Here is a 7,500-nt window from a genome sequence, read left to right on the forward strand (position 1 = left end):
GTGTAACAAGATTGTGGTACATGTACCACATATGTAAGTGTGCCTGTGTATGTGTATGGAGGTCAAGGGTCAACATTGGCTATTCCCTTCTATTGCTCTTCCCTTTGTGTTTTGAGACTGCATCTCTCACAGAACATAAAACTCACCAGCTCATTAACCTGGATGACAAGTGAGCTCCAGATTAATCCTCCTGTCTCACCTCCTGCTCCCCAGCACATTATGGATCCAAGCTGCACTTTCGCCTGGGTGCTGGGGACTTGAACGCAGGTCTTCATGTTTTCACAGTAAGTACTTCACCGACAGTGCACTCTCCCCCCAGGACCCATTTCTTATCTTTCTTAAAGTGTGTGGGTCAGACAGTCCATATTCTTAATCTTTTCCACCTTTTAAAAACGTATGTTCTACTGTGCCTAGCTGCAATATCTAATATGACCACTAGAGGGAGATGTTGCTCCCACCAATTGGCCTTGGTGTCCAGGCACTCTCTGGGTCCTTCCTCTGTGTTTATTTTATCTGCACAAAGCAACAGACACCTGCATTGCCCCCCCTCACCGGGCTATCTCTGGCTGCTCCCTGCTCCAGTGAGTGACATCATGGGGACTGGTTAGATGCTGTCAAGGTGATGGTGAAAGATATCACACGGAACATTCCAGGCCGACCTGGGGAGCACTGCAGAATGGAAGAAGAATTCTCCTCTCCAGAGAAGCTGGGACTACAGCTCAGAGCCTCCAGGCCTAACTGGGTGAGGAGTGTTTTCTATAGAAAACATCAAATAACCTTGTCTTTGTCTCAGTGATCCTACATCTTATAAAAAGAGTGCTGATATTACAGAGCATTTGCCAGTACTGGAAAGATGGCTTGCTATTAGGAATGCTCCTGCTCTTGTAGAAGACCTGGGGTTTAGTTCCTAGCACCCACACCAGGAAGCTCACAACTGCCTTTAACTCCAGAACCAGAGGATCCGACGCCCTCTTCTGGCCTCCATAGGTACCGCAGGCATATGATGCACATAAACTCACATAGGAACACATGTGCATGTGAACAATAAATAAATCTTTAAAAGTTTAGAAAAAAGGGTTGTGTGCACATGTATCCATGAGTGAACACATGCTTGTGTGTGCACACATGGGTGCACGTGGGAGCTAGAAGTTTCATGGCATGTCTTCCTTGATCACTCTCCACTTGATCACTTGGTTTGTGAGATGGAGTCTCTTGCTGGATCCAGAGCTTGCAGATTTGAGGTAGGTCACCTCACCACCTTGTTCCCTGGATCTCTGCCTCTCGAAAGCCAGGATTCCAAGTGGCCACCACACCCACCTGGCTTTAATATTTTCTACATGTGCGCATGTGTATATGCATGTACACTTTTTTGTAGATGTGTGTGTGTGTGAGATGTGTGCATGCACGTGTGTGTATGTGTGAGGGTATGTGCTTGCCATGGCATGTGCATGGCTGTCAGAGGGTAGCTTGTAGAATCAGTACCCTCCTTCTACCCTGTGAGTCTCAGGATCAGACTCTGTTTGTCAGGCCTGGAAGCAAGCCATCGCTTTTTATACAGACACTATGACCCAAACTCCAGTCCTCATGCCTGTACTTTAAATGCATGGTAAAGCATGCACTTTACCAACTGAGCCGTCCACTTTAAGTGCTGGTATTCTTGTTACCGTTGTTTACATGCTACATAGAATGCACTATCCTCTGAGTCCTAAGTCTGCCACCCGCCATCGCCATCTTCAACTTGGGACAGTCCTTACCAAAGCGTCAGCAGGATCGGTCACCTCTGTGAGGACAGTGTTAGCTTGGCCCATGTGCTACAGTTTGCAGGGTGCCCAGGAGGAGGTAGCGTTAGCTGCTGGCCCAGACTCTCCCTGTGTGGAAAGCTGCATAAGTAGTCTGTGTGCACGGTAGCTCAGTGAGGCCTGCTGTTGCCACGTGTGCTGTGTGTGGGCTGCTGGGCCTGGGCTAAACTTGGCCAGCCAGAGCTAGGTTGGTCTGCATGATGCCCCCCTCCCTCCCACCATGTCCAGAGTCAGTTTCAGTAAGACCTACCCGTGATAGAGCCCAAACCTGGATTCTTTCAGGGTATCTGAAGTCTGGGAAGGGTAATGTCTCTTGGAGCCTTTGCTTCTCGTCTGTGTGATGAGGATGTCAGAGCAGCCTATTGTCATACTCCGTGTGTGCTGGGAGGTTTCCACTGTGGCATCTGAGAGGTAGGAATGCAGAGCGGCTGTGGCAGGTCTCTTCTGCACTCAGGAACATATGGACAGCTGGAAGTGGGCACATGCTGCAACCCAGAGCCAGCCATCAGGCCTTCCCCTGGGCCAGGGTGAGGGGGCATGGTCACTTAGGGTCTGCACAGCTGTGGGCCTGGATTCTGTGACCCAATGATGGCAAGATTCCTGGTGCACGACTCATCCTCCAGGTTGAGCTGTTACGGCTGTGGGCTCATCTGGTAGATTTCTTTTTTTGTTGTTTTGTTTGTTTTTGTTTTTGTTTTTCTTAGACAGAGTCTCTCTACACAGCTTTGGCTGTCCTGGAAGTCACTATGTGACCAAGCTGGCCTTGAATTCTGACTCCCAAGTTCGACCCACGTTTGGTAAGAGCCTTGTTGTATAAGCTTATAGGCTCGAGTTTAGATTCCCAGCACCCACATAAAAGGTGAGTGTGACTGCACATGTACCTGTAGGTGTGCCACTGGAGGCAGAGGCAGGAGGATCACTGGTGCTTCCGGGCTACCAGTCTAGCTGAGGAAACAAAGAGAATTGAGAGAAGAGACAGACTTCTTCCTGTAACCTCCAGCAGGCCTCTGCATGTCTCCACACCTATGCACAGCAGGTGCACTTAAACACACACACCACACATCACACACACATACACACAACACACACACATATGACAGACACACACATGCACATACACACATGACAGACACACATCACACACACATGTACACACACATACAATAGATACATGCACATACACATAACACACATGCACATACATATGACACACACACACACATAGACATACACACATACAGACACCACATACACACGCACACATACACACACACACCACATACACCACATACACCACATACACCACAGTACACATACATATGACATACACACATACGCACATACACATACAACAGACACACACATGACAGACATACACATATCACACACATGCACATGCACGTACAGTAGATATATACATACACACAACAATACACATGACAGGACAGACACAACACACACACATGACACATACATACTCATGCATACACACACATATGCACAGGCTGATCATGCTGCAGCTGGAGCGGTAACTACTCAGGGTTAAAAGCAGGAGGATATTTTGAGATCAGCTTTGGCTACCCAGTGAGGTCTCCTTTCAGAAATAAAGCTGAAGGTATGTGCAGGACGTTGAAACAAGCAGGCGGGGTTCTGGGGCATGAGAGCTCTGCACCAGGCCTGCGGCTGTGGACCCAGCTCACTGATGATGGAGTCAAAGGACAGCGTGGGAATGAGTGTGTCCCCTCGGAGGAGGAACTGTGAATTCCTACAGAGGTGGCTGGAGCAGGCCTGGGCCTCTGCTACAGTCACCTCAGGGATATGAGATGAGAGCAGCAGACAACCAATCCTAGGTGCCCCCTGACCCACCCTGTGGGCTGGAAATGGGCAGAGCGACACCCTCAGCTAGGCAGTTCAGCTGGATGGACTTGAGGCTGCTTAGACTTCAGACCCATAGCCCAGGGTATTGAGGGTCCAGGCTGAAAAACAGAGGGCAGCTTTGTGTCCTCATTCCAGTGTCCAAGTTCAGGACAGAGACCCGAGGACATCACTCAAGACAGCTCTTTACCTGTCTTTTAAATGTGGTACTTAAGCAAAAGGAAGCCAGTGTTACAGACTTCATGGTGACCCCAGGGATCCTGGGATGTTGCTTGCAAGGAGTTAGTCACCTCAGTCCTCTCTCCTCTCCCCTCCCCTCCCCTCTCTCTTTGCGCCTTTCCTTGCCCTCCCTTTTCTTCTCTGACATTCTCTCCTTCTCTTCAATCATTCATTTCCCCCCCCTTCTTCCTTTTCCCAAACATATACAAACCCTCCCTCAGTGCCTGGCCTTGCCTGGGGTGTGGACAGTGTGGTGGCAGACAAGCAAGCAGGTATAGCTGTGCGTGCTAAGACAAAGCAAGTCTGGGCTGGAGTGTGAAGCTTGAGTAAAGGAAAGCTGGGAGGAGCAGGCTGGAGAGGCTGGCCGTAGCTGGAGAGGCTCCGCTGGAACGCTTCCCTCCGAGGCTCAAGTTTAAAGTCCTCTTTGAGGCAGATGAGGATGGATAAGGAGGAGGCAGAGCTCTGGGTCCCTGTCTGGTCCTCTGCCTGTTTCCTGTGGCCCTGGGTAGCAGTGGTGGGTGACTCAAGTCTTCCCAGGCATACAATGGGACCAAAGACACCCACGTGCGAGCAGCAGGGAGCCACCTGCCTACAGGTGCCAGGGTGGCCCTGGCGGGTGATGCCCCCCACTTGCTTGGTCGCAGTAAGGGCAGGGAGAGGAGCCCAGGGTCTGCTCCTGAGCCCAAAGAGCAGGCTTTTCGGCTCCCCAGGTTGGTCCCCAGGCAGCCTGGCTCAGAGCCTCACTTTCTCAGGAAGGCCAAGTTACCGAAACAGATAAATCAATCTGTCAAGATCAGCCTTGGAGAAAGACTCTCTCAGCTAGCTCAGCCAAGAAGCTCAAAGGGGAATTGTTCCCGGAGCCCAAGGAGGAAACAACAGATAGTTCTTCGCAGCTCCTCGCCTGCGGCCTTGCTGCCCAGCCCCCCTCCCCGCTTCCCTGGGCTGTAGAGAGCACCTGTGCCTGGGGATCAGCCAGGGACAGCGCCGCCTCTCCTTCTGGCTCCCGGGGCAGTGCCCAGCCTTGAGCTCTGTTGTGGGAGAAGGGCACAGAGCCACTGTTTGGCTCCTGTCCTGGTTTTGCCTGGAGACCTTCTCTGGCCCCCATGTGTTTGGTGACCCTTGGCACTAGGAGGGTCACACGACTGGAGATGGGGCTGGCAAGCAAACACCCTTCTGGACAGAACCCCTATTCGAGCTGGAGGCTTGGAAGTGATGGAGACCAGAGAGGCTAAAGACAAGCCAAGACACCAGGGAGTAAGGAGCCCAAGGGGCTCCACCAGGAGCTACCTAAAGAAAAAGGTTGGGGATGGCTTGTAACCAAGGGCAAGGGGGACTCCAATCCAGAAACACAGCCAGCTCTGCCACTTGGCAGCTGGTGATACTGGGGCCAGTCACTTGCCTTCTCTGATCATTTCTTTCTTCATCTGGAGGCTTAATGTCTGATGGGGCATTCTAGTGAGGACAGAAGATCTTGACTTTGGGACCCTATGCCAGGAGCACTGAGAATGTGTAACAAGCAGCAACACTGTTTCCTTGTCACGGGATGGGAAGACATTCTACCCAGTCACTTGGCATCCATTTTCTCAGTCTACAGGGCGGGCATCATGGTCCTCACTCCCCACACAGAGAAAACATGGGGAAACTGAGGCTCCCAGTTTGCTATTTGGGTCTAAAGCTGTGTTAGAGGAGTTCTTTTGGGTCCCAAAGGTAGTATGGGTATATGTGTGTTCTCATGCGTGTGCACATGCATGTATAATGTAGTCACATGTATGTGGAAGTGCATGTGTCCTTGTATGTGCTGGAGCTAGAGTAGAACATCAGGTTCTTCATTACACTCTGTCTTCTTCCCTTGTGATAGGCTCTCTTACTGAATGTGGAGCTAGGTTGGTGGCCAGCAAACCCCAAAGGTCTTCCAGTCTCTGTATCTCTAGAGTGCTTGGGTAACAGATACACATGGCCATGCTTAGCTTTTTATATTGGTTGAGGGACCACAACTCAGGCAAAAAAGCCTTCCCATTGAGCTATCTCCTGAGCCTGGTATTCCTGGGTCTGCTGCACAGAAAGGGGAGGTACAGAGTCAGAGGAGGCAGGTAGGTGGGACCTGAACCCAGACCCCAGCATAGATCTGTCTTGCCCCTGTTAGGCTAGCTTCTCTGCCGAGTGGCTGATCACAGCTTGAAGAAAAGGGACTGTGGCCAGAAGCAGATAGTGCAGGAAGAAATGAACACCAGAAAGAAATATTCCCAGAACCGATAGGTAAGGGCAAGGAACTCAGGGCACACTGGGGACCGTGAGGTATGGGACTGACTACCCAGCAGGTCCCCACGCTCCCATTGGCTCTAGGAAAAGGCTTCTTGGGGGGCAGAAAGACATTCAGTGAAAACTGGGAAAAACGCCTAAGGGGGCAGACTGGGAGACTCACTGTGGACTGTAGAATACGTGAGTCAGAGGGTCCAAGGGTCCTCACAGAGCCTGAAGGAGAGGCAATCAGGGACATGGATCGACCATCTGGAAACACACACACACACGTGTGTGCACACACATTCACATACACACAGACACAAGTGCACACATTTACACATGTGCAATACATGTATGCACACGTGCACACACACATGCACATATGCTCACACACATGTTCACACACTCACATGAGCACACGCCCTTGTGCATATACATTCACACCCATGCACACAGACTCCAGGGCACACACTCACACACGTGCACATATGCACATGCACATGCACATGCGTGCATACGCACATGTGCACATAGTAGACACACACACTGGCATGCACGCACAAAGTTACCTCTGCTGAAAAGGGACACATGAAAGATGACAGCACAGTGTCACCAGCCTGGGAGTTTCAGGATAACGTCATTGTGGTGAGGGGGGCCTTGGGTGCGGCACATGCTCCTAACTTCCTGGGGGGGGAAACTTGCCGCTGTCAGGTACACGAAAGAACTGTCAAAGGCGCACAAAACGAGCCGTGCAGATTGTGAAACTTAAGCCTCGCTTGTGTTTGTTTGGTGACAACATTGAAATCCACAGATGTTCTCTCAAGATGAAAAGGAGCAGCTGCCAGGGATCTCTTCATCGTGACCTCCGTCACCTCCTGGGTATCACCAGCCTGTCTCCTGCTTCCTTCTCCCACCACCAATTGGACCACGGCCACATCCAGATCTATGGAAGGAATTAATGAAGGCATGGGCCTTTGGCGGGATTTCACGTGGTGGGAGCCAGAGGGCAAAGGTCAGATAGGAGGTGGTATGAAGTTCAAGGGACAGGGCCATGGAGGACAAAAGGCCAAGGGCTGTGGGCTACCAGATGTCCTCAGGAGGCTGGCAGCCAGGCAGGGAAGCCTGGAGTAAGAGAGAAATCAGAAGGCAGGGGCAGTGTCATTGAAGGCCGGATCTTTATTCCCTGCTGTCCCTTTCTTGACCCTGGGGATGAACACCAGCATCTTGGTCTTGCAGAGAAACTGAGGCTCAGTGTACAGGAGCAGCTCACTGCCATTGGTGTGCATATCTCCTCAAGTCACACTTTAGTGGCACTGGAGAAGTGGGCCTGGGTGCCAAGGCTGTGCTTTCTCAAGCACACTCATCA

The sequence above is a fragment of the Arvicanthis niloticus genome, chromosome 10 (genome assembly GCF_011762505.2).
Source record: "Arvicanthis niloticus isolate mArvNil1 chromosome 10, mArvNil1.pat.X, whole genome shotgun sequence".
Taxonomy (NCBI): Eukaryota; Metazoa; Chordata; class Mammalia; order Rodentia; family Muridae; genus Arvicanthis; species Arvicanthis niloticus.